A 12,270-nucleotide genomic window follows, 5' to 3' on the forward strand; every position below is an offset into this window, starting at 1 on the left:
CTGAGTGCCCGTGGCTCACAGATTCCTTCACAACACCAACAGGTTTAGGTACCGCAGAGACAGGTGATCATGACGGCACGCAGCTGACGTGGTAGTGCGACAAGGAGAACGACCGCCTGTACGTGAACTATCCAGAAGAATGAGGCGTGGTCGTGATCGTGGGCCAGCAGGCAGGTAGCATAGTCATTTCCCTTGTTTGTAGTCCATTGCGGAACTACTTTGTTTGTATGCGTGATGTGCTCTGATATATTTATGAGATGGAAATTGAAACCCTGATTGTCAAGCTGTTATTATTATGTATGTGCTCTGATACCTTGTTTGCGAGACGCTTAGATGTGCTCCTTTTCAATTCGGGGCCTCGATCCCCAGATCGGAAAGGACCGCATCTTAGTTGTTACAGGTATCTTTGGGGCCACTCAGTAGAACATCATCATGAGCTCAATGTGACTAAGGAATTAGTCACAGGATGACGTGCTACGGAACGAGTAAAGAGACTTACCGGTAACGAGATTGAACAAGGTATAGGTATACCGATGATCGAATCTCGGGCAAGTTTATACCGACAGACAAAGGGAATTATATACGGGATTGATTGAATCCTTGACATCATGGTTCATCTGATGAGATCATCGTGGAACATGTGGGAGCCACATGGGTATCCAGATCCCGCTGATGGTTATTGGCCGGAGAGTGTCTCGGTCATGTGTGCATGATTCCCGAACCCGTAGGGTCTACACACTTAAGGTTCGATGACTCTAGGGTTATAGGGAATTGTTATACGTGGTTACCGAAGGATGTTCGGAGTCCCGGATGAGATCCCGGACGTCACGAGGAGCTCCGGAATGGTCCGGAGGTAAAGATTGATATATAGGATGGATGGGTTTGGACGCCGGAAATGTTTCGGGCACTGATACGTGTCCAACGTATCTATAATTTTTGATGGTTTCATGCTATTATCTTGTCAGACTTTGGATGTTTTGCATGCCTTTTATATATTTTTTGGGACTAACTTATTAACTTAGTGCCAAGTGCCAGTTCCTGTTTTTTTTCATGTTTTTGACCCCTTTCACAAGAGATTTTGAAACGGAGTCCAACCGGAATAAAATCCCCGAAAAGAATTTTTCCGTAACGGAAGAGGATCAGTAGACTTGAGAGCCAAGGCAGGGGTCCCAGGGGCCCCACAAGCCCTCACCCCGCGGCCAGGGGGGAGGCCATGGCCCACAGGCTTGTGGGCCCCCTGGACGCCCTTTGCCCTAGGGGTTGCGCCTATATATTCCCTAAAAATCCCCAAAAAAATCAGGAGATCATCGAAAGTACTTTTCCGCCGCCACAAGCTTCTGTCTCCGCAAGATCCCATCTGGGGCATGTTCTGGTGCCCTGCTGCAGGGGGGATTCGGACACGGAGGGCTTCTTCATCAAACACCACGACCTCTCTGATGATGCGTGAGTAGTTCACCATAGACCTACTGGTCCATAGCTAGTAACTAAATGGCTTCTTCTCTCTCTTGGATCTTCAATACAAAGTTTTACATGATCTTCATGGAGATCTATCCGACGTAATCTTCTTTTGCAGTGTGTTTGTCGATATCCGACGAATTGTGGATTTATGATCAGATTATCTATGAATCGTATTTGAGTTTCTTCTGATCTCTCTTAGTTTCTTCTGATCTCTCTTATGCATGATTTCATATCCTTGTAATTCTCTTCGAGTTGTGGGTTTTATTTCGCCAACTAGATCTATGATTCTTGGAATGGGAGAAGTGCTTGGTTTTGGGTTCATACCGTGCGGTGACCTCACCCAGTGACAGAAGGGGTAGCGAGGCACGCATCGTGTTGTTGCCATCAAGGGTAAAATGATGGGTTTTCATAATTGGTTTGAGATTATCCCTCTACATCATGTCATCTTGCTTAAGGCGTTACTCTGTTCGTCATGAACTCAATACACTAGATGCATGCTGGATAGCGGTCGATGTGTGGAGTAATAGTAGTAGATGCAGAAAGTATCGGTCTACTTGTCTCGGACGTGATGCCTATGTTGGGGAACGCCGCATGGGAAACAAAAATTTTCCTACGCGCACGAAGACCTATCATGGTGATGTCCATCTACGAGAGGGGATGTGTGATCTACGTACCCTTGTAGACCGTACAGCAGAAGCGTTAGTGAACGCGGTTGATGTAGTGGAACGTCCTCACGTCCCTCGATCCGCCCCGCGAACCGCCCCGCGATCAGTCCCACGATCTAGTGCCGAACGGACGGCACCTCCGCGTTCAGCACACGTACAGCTCGACGATGATCTCGGTCTTCTTGATCCAGCAAGAGAGATGGAGGGTAGAAGAGTTCTCCGGCAGCGTGACGGCACTCCGGAGGTTGGTGATGATCTCGTCTCAGCAGGGCTCCGCCCGAGCTCCGCAGAAACGCGATCTAGAGGTAAAACCGTGGAGATATGTGGTCGGGCTGCCGTGGCAAAGTTGTTTTAAATCAGCCCTAAAATCTCCGTATATATAGGGGGAAGAGGGGGAGCCTTTCCTTGGGTCCAAGAACCCCTAAGGGCTTCGGCCGAGCCAAGGGGGGAGATCTCCCCTTCCAAACCGAGTCCAACTAGGTTTGGAAGGAGGAGTCCTCCCCCCTTTTCCCACCTCCTCTTTTTTTTTCTCTTTGATTTTCTTCCTATGGCGCATAGGGCCTTCTTGGGCTGTCCCACCAGCCCACTAAGGGCAGGTGCGCTACCCCCAAGGCCTATGGGCTTCCCCGGGGTGGGTTGCCCCCCCGGTGAACTCCCGGAACCCATTCGTCATTCCCGGTACATTCCCGGTAACTTCGAAAACCTTCCGGTAATCAAATGAGGTCATCCTATATATCAATCTTCGTTTCTGGACCATTCCGGAAACCCTCGTGACGTCCGTGATCTCATCCGGAACTCCGAACAACATTCGGTAACCAACCATATAACTCAAATACGCATAAAACAACGTCGAACCTTAAGTGTGCAGACCCTGCGGGTTTGAGAACTATGTAGACATGACCCGAGAGACTCCTCGGTCAATATCCAATAGCGGGACCTGGATGCCCATATTGGATCCTACATATTCTACGAAGATCTAATCTTTTGAACCTCAGTGCCAAGGATTCATATAATCCTGTATGTCATTCCCTTCGTCCTTCGGTATGTTACTTGCCCGAGATTCGATCGTCAGTATCCGCATACCTATTTCAATCTCGTTTACCGGCAAGTCTCTTTACTCGTTCCGTAATACAAGATCCCGAAACTTACACTAAGTCACATTGCTTGCAAGGCTTGTGTGTGATGTTGTATTACCGAGTGGGCCCCGAGATACCTCTCCGTCACACGGAGTGACAAATCCCAGTCTCGATCCAAACTAACTCAACTAACACCTTCGGAGATACCTGTAGAGCATCTTTATAGTCACCCAATTACGTTGCGACGTTTGATACACAAAAAGTATTCCTCCGGTGTTAGTGAGTTATATGATCTCATGGTCATAGGAACAAATACTTGACACGCAGAAAACAGTAGCAATAAAATGACACGATCAACATGCTACGTCTATTAGTTTGGGTCTAGTCCATCACGTGATTCTCCTAATGACGTGATCCAGTTATCAAGCAACAACACCTTGTTCATAATCAGAAGACACTGACTATCTTTGATCAACTGGCTAGCCAACTAGAGGCTTGCTAGGGATAGTGTTTTGTCTATGTATCCACACATGTATATAAGTCTTCATATAATACAATTATAGCATGGATAATAAACGATTATCTTGATACAGGAATTATAATAATAACTATATTTATTATTGCCTCTAGGGCATAATTCCAACAGTCTCCCACTTGCACTAGAGTCAATAATCTAGCCCTCACATCATCATGCGAATTACATTGTAATAAATCTAACACCCATACAGTTCTGGTGTTGATCATGCTTTGCCCGTGGAAGAGGTTTAGTCAGCGGGTCTGCTACATTCAGATCCGTGTGCACTTTGCATATATTTACGTCCTCCCCTTCGACGTAGTTGCGGATGAGGTTGCAGCGTCGTTTGATGTGTCTGGACTTCCTGTGAAACCGTAGTTCCTTTGCTAGGGCAATGGCACCCGTGTTGTCACAGAACAAGGTTATTGGATTCAGTGCGCTTGGCACCACTCCAAGATCCGTCATGAACTGCTTCATCCAGACACCCTCCTTAGCCGCCTCCGAGGAAGCCATGTACTCCGCTTCACATGTAGAATCTGCTACGACGCTTTGCTTGGAACTGCACCAGCTGACCGCACCCCCATTAAGAATAAATACGTATCCGGTTTGCGACTTAGAGTCGTCCGGATCTGTGTCAAAGCTTGCATCGACGTAACGTTTTACGGCGAGCTCTTCGTCACCTCCATACACGAGAAACATCTCCTTATTCCTTTTCAGGTACTTCAGGATATTCTTGACCGCTGTCCAGTGATCCACTCCTGGATTACTCTGGAACCTACTTGCCATACTTATGGCCAGGCTAACATCCGGTCTAGTGCACATCATTGCATACATGAAAGAACCTATGGCTGAAGCATAGGGGACGGAGCGCATATGCTCTCTATCCTCATCAGTTGCTGGACACTGAGTCTTACTCAATCTCGTACCTTGTAAAACTGGCAAGAACCCTTTCTTGGACTGTTCCATTTTGAACCTCTTCAAAACTTTATCAAGGTATGTGCTTTGTGAAAGTCCTATCAGGCGTTTCGATCTATCCCTGTAGATCTTAATGCCTAGAATGTAAGCAACTTCTCCTAGGTCCTTCATAGAGAAACTTTTATTCAAGTAATCCTTTATGCTCTCCAAAAACTCTACGTTGTTTCCAATCAGCAATATGTCATCCACATATAATATTAGAAACGCCACAGAGCTCCCACTCACTTTCTTGTAAATACAAGATTCTCCAACCACTTGTATAAACCCAAATGCTTTGATCACCTCGTCAAAGCGTTTGTTCCAACTCCGAGATGCTTGCACCAGTCCATAAATGGATCGCTAGAGCTTGCACACCTTGTTAGCATTCTTAGGATCGACAAAACCTTCGGGTTGCATCATATACAACTCTTCCTTAAGGAAACCATTAAGGAACGCCGTTTTGACATCCATCTGCCAGATTTCATAATCGAAAAATGCAGCTATTGCTAACATGATTCTGACGGATTTAAGCATCGCTACGGGTGAGAATGTCTCATCGTAGTCAACTCCTTGAACTTGTGAAAAACCCTTTGCCACAAGTCGAGCTTTATAAACGGTCACATTGCCGTCTGCGTCCGTCTTCCTCTTAAAGATCCATTTGTTCTGAATAGCCTTGCGGCCGTCAGGCAGTACTTCCAAAGTCCACACTTTGTTCTCATACATGGATCCTATCTCGGACTTCATGGCTTCTAGCCATTTGTTGGAATCTGGGACCACCATTGCTTCTTCATAATTTGCAGGTTCATTGTTGTCTAACAACATGATTGATAAGACGGGATTACCGTACCACTCTAGAGCAGCACGTGGTCTCGTCGACCTGCGTGGTTCGACAAAAACTTGAACCGGAGATTCATCATCATCATCATTAACTTCCTCCTCAACCGGCATCGCAACGATAGAGGTTTCCCCTTGCCCTGCGCCACCATCCAGAGGGATGAGAGGTTCGACAACCTCGTCAAGTTCTATCTTCCTCCCACTCAATTCTCTCGAGAGAAACTCCGTCTCGAGAAAATCTCCGTTTTTAGCAACAAACACTTTGCCCTCGGATTTGAGATAGAAGGTGTACCCAACTATCTCTTTTGGGTAACCTATGAAGATGCACTTTTCCGCTTTGGGTTCCAGCTTTTCAGGCTGAAGCTTTTTGACATAAGCATCACATCCCCAAACTTTAAGAAACAACAAATTTGGCCTTTTGCCATACCACAGTTCGTGTGGTGTCGTCTCAATGGATTTTGATGGTGCCCTATTTAAAGTGAATGCAGCTGTTTCTAATGCATAACCCCAAAATGATAATGGCAAATCGGTAAGAGACATCATAGATCACACCATCTCTAATAAAGTACGATTAAGACGTTCAGACACACCATTAAGCTGTGGTGTTCCAGGCGGTGTCAACTGTGAAACAATTCCACATTGTCTTAAGTGAGCACCAAACTCGAAACTCAGATATTCACCCCCACGATCAGACCGTAGGAACTTGATCTTCTTGTTACGATGATTTCCAACTTCACTCTGAAATTGCTTGAACTTTTCAAATGTTTCAGACTTGTGCTTCATTAAGTAGACATAACCATATCTACTCAAATCGTCAGTGAAGGTGAGAAAATAACGATATCCGCCGCGTGCCTCTACGCTCATCGGACCACACACATCAGTATGTGTGATTTCCAACAAGTCACTTGCACGCTCCATTGTTCCGGAGAACAGAGTTTTAGTCATCTTGCCCATGAGGCATGGTTCGCACGTGTCAAGTGAATCAAAGTCAAGTGACTCCAAAAGTCCATCGGCATGGAGTTTCTTCATGCGCTTTACACCAATATGACCTAAGCGGCAGTGCCACAAAAATATGGCGCTATCATTGTTAACTCTTACTCTTTTGGTCTCAATGTTATGTATGTGTGTATCACTATCAAGATTCAATATGAACAATCCTCTCACATTGGGTGCATGACCATAAAAGATGTTACTCATAGAAATAGAACAACCATTATTCTCGGACTTAAAGAGTAACCGTCTCGCAATAAACAAGATCCAGGTATAATGTTCATGCTCAACGCAGGCACTAAATAACAATGATTTAAGTTCATAATTAATCCTGATGGTAACTGAAGTGAAACTGTGCCGACGACGATTGCATCAACCTTGGAACCATTTCCTACGCGCATCGTCACTTCATCTTTCGCCAGCCTTCGTCTATTCCGCAGTTCCTGTTTCGAGTTGCAAATATGAGCAACAGAACCGGTATCGAATACCCAGGCACTACTACGAGAGCCGGTTAAGTACACATCAATAACATGTATATCAAATATACCTGATTTTTCTTTGGCCACCTTCTTATCAGCCAGATACTTGGGGCAATTGCGCTTCCAGTGACCCATACCCTTGCAATAGTAACACTCTGTTTCAGGCTTAGGTCCAGCTTTGAGTTTCTTCGTCGGATTGGCAACAGGCTTGCCGCTCTTCTTTGAATTAGCCTTCTTGCCTTTGCCGTTTCTCTTGAAACTAGTGGTCTTATTCACCATCAACACTTGATGCTCTTTACGGAGTTCAGACTCTGCGACTTTCAGCATCGCAAACAACTCGCTGGGAGACTTGTTCATCCCTTGCATGTTGTAGTTGAACACAAAGCCTTTATAGCTTGGCGGCAGTGATTGAAGGATCCTGTCAGTGATAGCTTCTTGCGGGAGTTCAATCCCCAGCTCAGCTAGACGGTTTGAGTACCCAGGCATTTTGAGCACATGTTCACTGACAAACGAGTTCTCCTCCATCTTGCAAGCATAGAATTTATTGGAGGTCTCATACCTCTCGATCCGGGCGTTCTTCTGAAAGATAAACTTCAACTCCTGGAACATCTCAAATGCTCCATGACGCTCAAAGCGACGTTGAAGTCCCGGTTCTAAGTCATACAAGACTGCACATTGAACTACTGAGTAGTCCTCCTTACGTGCTAACCAAGCGTTCTTAACATCCTGATCAGCCGTAGCGGGTGGTTCATCTCCTAGCGCAGCATTAAGGACATAATCCTTCTTCCCAGCTTGTAAGATTAGCTTAAGATTACGAGCCCAGTCTACAAAGTTGCTTCCATCATCTTTCAACTTAGCTTTCTCTAGGAACGTATTAAAATTCAGGGTGACTGTCGCGTGAGCCATGATCTACAACACAAATATATTCAAAGTGGACTTAGACTATGTTCAAGATAATTAGAGTTTAACTTAATCAAATTGCTCGCTAAACTCCCACTCAAAAAGTACATCTCTCTAGTCATTTGAGTGGTACATGATCCAATTCCACTAGCTGAAGTCCGATCATCACGTGAGTTGAGGATAGTTTCAGTGGTAAGCATCCCTATGCTAATCATATCAACTATATGATTCATGCTCGACCTTTCGGTCTCATGTGTTCCGAGGCCATGTCTGCACATTCTAGGCTCGTCAAGCTTAACCCGAGTGTTCCGCGTGTGCAACTGTTTTGCACCCGTTGTATGTGAACGTTGAGTCTATCACACCCGATCATCACGTGGTGTCTGAAAACGACGAACTGTAGCAACGGTGCACAGTCGGGGAGAACACAATTTCGTCTTGAAATTTTAGTGACAGATCACCTCATAATGCTACCGTCGTTCTAAGCAAAATAAGGTGCATAAAAGGATTAACATCACATGCAATTCATAAGTGACATGATATGGCCATCATCATGTGCTCCTTGATCTCCATCACCAAAGCACCGACACGATCTTCTTGTCACCGGCACCACACCATGATATCCATCAACGTGTCGCCATCGGGGTTGTCGTGCTACTCATGCTATTACTACTAAAGCTACATCCTAGCAAAATAGTAAACGCATCTGCAAGCACAAACGTTAGTTATAAAGACAACCCTATGGCTCCTGCCAGTTGCCGTACCATCGACGTGCAAGTCGATATTATCTATTACAACATGATCATCTCATACATCCAATATATCGCATCACATCGTTGGCCATATCACATCACAAGCATACCCTGCAAAAACAAGTTAGACATCCTCTAATTTTGTTGTTGCATGTTTTACGTGGTGACCATGGGTATCTAGTAGGATCGCATCTTACTTACGCAAACACCACAACGGAGATATATGAGTTGCTATTTAACCTCATCCAAGGACTTCCTCGGTCAAATCCGATTCAACTAAAGTTGGAGAAACTGACACCCGCCAGTCATCTTTGAGCAACGAAGTTACTCGTAGCGATGAAACCAGTCTCTCGTAAGCGTACGAGTAATGTCGGTCCGAGCCACTTCGATCCAACAATACCGCGGAATCAAGAAAAGACTAAGGAGGGCAGCAAAATGCACATCACCGCCCACAAAAACTTTTTTGTTCTACTCGAGAAGACATCTACGCATGAACCTATCATACCACTGTTGGGGAATGCCGCATGGGAAACAAAAAATTTCCTACGCGCACGAAGACCTATCATGGTGATGTCCATCTACGAGAGGGGATGTGTGATCTACGTACCCTTGTAGACCATACAGCAGAAGTGTTAGTGAACACGGTTGATGTAATGGAACGTCCTGACGTCCCTCGATCCGCCCCGCGAACCATCCCGCGATCAGTCCCACGATCTAGTGCCGAACGGACGGCACCTCCGCGTTCAGCACACGTACAGCTCGATGATGATCTCGGCCTTCTTGATCCAGCAAGAGAGACGGAGAGGTAGAAGAGTTCTCCGGCAGCATGTCGGCGCTCTGGAGGTTGGTGATGATCTCGTCTTAGCAGGGCTCCGCCCGAGCTCCGCAGAAACGCGATCTAGAGGTAAAACCGTGGATATATGTGGTCGGGCTGCCGTGGCAAAGTTGTTTTAAATCAGCCCTAAAACCTCTGTATATATAGGGGGGAGAGGGGGAGCCTTGCCTTGGGGTCCAAGGACCCCTAAGGGCTTCGGCCGAGCCAAGGGGGGGAGATCTCCCTTTCCAAACCGAGTCCAACTAGGTTTGGAAGGAGGAGTCCTTCCCCCTTTTCCCACCTCTTCTTTTTTCTTTTCTCTTTGATTTTCTTCCTATGGCGCATAGGGCCTTCTTGGGCTGTCCCACCAGCCCACTAAGGGCTGGTGCACCACCCCCAAGGCCTATGGGCTTCCCCGGGGTGGGTTGCCCCCCCCGGTGAACTCCCAGAACCCATTCGTCATTCCCGGTACATTCCCGGTAACTTCGAAAACCTTCCGGTAATCAAATGAGGTCATCCTATATATCAATCTTCATTTTCAGACCATTCCGGAAACCCTCGTGACGTCCGTGATCTCATCCGGGACTCCGAACAACATTCGGTAACCAACCATATAACTCAAATACGCATAAAACAATGTCGAACCTTAAGTGTGCAGACCCTGCGGGTTTGAGAACTATGTAGACATGACCCGAGAGACACCTCGGTCAATATCCAATAGCGGGACCTGGATGCCCATATTGGATCCTACATATTCTACGAAGATCGAATCGTTTGAACCTCAGTGCCAAGGATTCATATAATCCCGTATGTCATTCCCTTTGTCCTTCGGTATGTTACTTGCCCGAGATTCGATCGTCAGTATCCGCATACCTATTTCAATCTCGTTTACCGGCAAGTCTCTTTACTTGTTTCGTAATACAAGATCCCGCAACTTACACTAAGTCACATTGCTTGCAAGGCTTGTGTGTGATGTTGTATTACCGAGTGGGCCCCGAGATACCTCTCCGTCACACGGAGTGACAAATCCCAGTCTCGATCCAAACTAACTCAACTAACACCTTCGGAGATACCTGTAGAGCATCTTTATAGTCACCCAGTTATGTTGCGACGTTTGATACACACAAAGTATTCCTCCGGTGTTAGTGAGTTATATGATCTCATGGACATAGGAACAAATACTTGACACGCAGAAAACAGTAGCAATAAAATGACACGATCAACATGCTACGTCTATTAGTTTGGGTCTAGTCCATCACGTGATTCTCCTAATGACGTGATCCAGTTATCAAGCAACAACACCTTATTCATAATCAGAAGACACTGACTATCTTTGATCAACTGGCTAGCCAACTAGAGGCTTGCTAGGGACAGTGTTTTGTCTATGTATCCACACATGTATATAAGTCTTCATTCAATACAATTATAGCATGGATAATAAACGATTATCTTGATACAGGAATTATAATAATAACTATATTTATTATTGCCTCTAGGGCATAATTCCAACAGACTATATGTATGATCATTGCCTTAGATATCGTCATGACTTTGGGCGGTTCTATCAATTGCTCGACAGTAATTTTTTCACCCACCGTGATATTTTCTATTTTGAGAGAAGCCTCTAGTGAACACTATGCCCCCCGGGTCTACTCCACACCATATTTTTAGCCTTATACTTTTTTACTTCGTTGCACTTTCCGCCTTCAGATCGCACTTTGCAAACAATCTTGAAGGGATTGACAACCCCTTTGAAGCGTTGGGTGCAAGCTTCTTTGTGCTTGCGCAGGTACTCTGGACTTGACGAGACCCTCCTTCTGGATCGATACCTTGGTTCTCAAACTGAGGGAAATACTTACTGCTCCCGTGCTGCATCACCCTTTCCTCTTCAAGGGAAAAACCAACGCAAGCCCAGTATCCGTCAATGTGTCACTTTCTAGCGCTGTTGTCTGTTGCCGTAGCAGAAGAATTTCAGGCGCCGTTGCCGGGGAGGAAGATCAAGTCAAGAACTCATCCAAGTAGGTGTTGCAAACTCATCTCTTGCATTTACTTTGTTTTCCAGTTGCCTCTCGTTTTCCTCTCCCCCACTTCACAATTTGCCTTTTTTGTTTGCCTTTTTCATTTGCACTTTCGTTCGCCCTTTTTCCTCGCTTGCTCTTTGTTTGCTTGTGTGCTTGCTTGCTTGCCGAAGTCACCATGAATGAAAACACCAAACTTTGTGACTTCTCAAATACTAATAATAATGGTTTTATTAGTACTCCGATTGCTCCCGCCACTAGTGCGGAGTCATACGAAATCAATGCCGCTTTGTTGAATCTTGTTATGAAAGAGCAATTCTCCGGCCTTCCTAGTGAAGATGCCGCATCCCATCTCAATACCTTCATTGAGCTTTGCGATATGCAAAAGAAGAGAGATGTGGATAATGATGTGATTAAATTGAAGCTTTTTTCCTTTCTCGTTGCGAGATCGCGCAAAAACTTGGTTTTCTTCTTTGCTCAAAAATAGTATCGATTCTTGGGATAGGTGCAAAGATGCTTATATATCCAAGTATTTTCCGCCGGCGAAGATTATCTCTCTCCGTAATGATATCATGAATTTCAAGCAACTTGATCATGAACATGTTGCACAATCTTGGGAGAGAATGAAATTGATGATTAGAAATTGTCCCGCTCATGGCTTGAGTCTTTGGATGATTATTCAAATCTTTTACGCTCGCTTGAATTTAGTTTCTAGAAATATCTTGGACTCTGCCTCAGGTGGAACATTCATGGAAATCACGTTAGGGGAGGCCACAAAGCTCCTAGACAATATCATGACGAACTACTCTCAGTGGCACA

This window comes from Hordeum vulgare, chromosome 1H, assembly GCF_904849725.1.
Source record: "Hordeum vulgare subsp. vulgare chromosome 1H, MorexV3_pseudomolecules_assembly, whole genome shotgun sequence".
NCBI lineage: Eukaryota > Viridiplantae > Streptophyta > Magnoliopsida > Poales > Poaceae > Hordeum > Hordeum vulgare.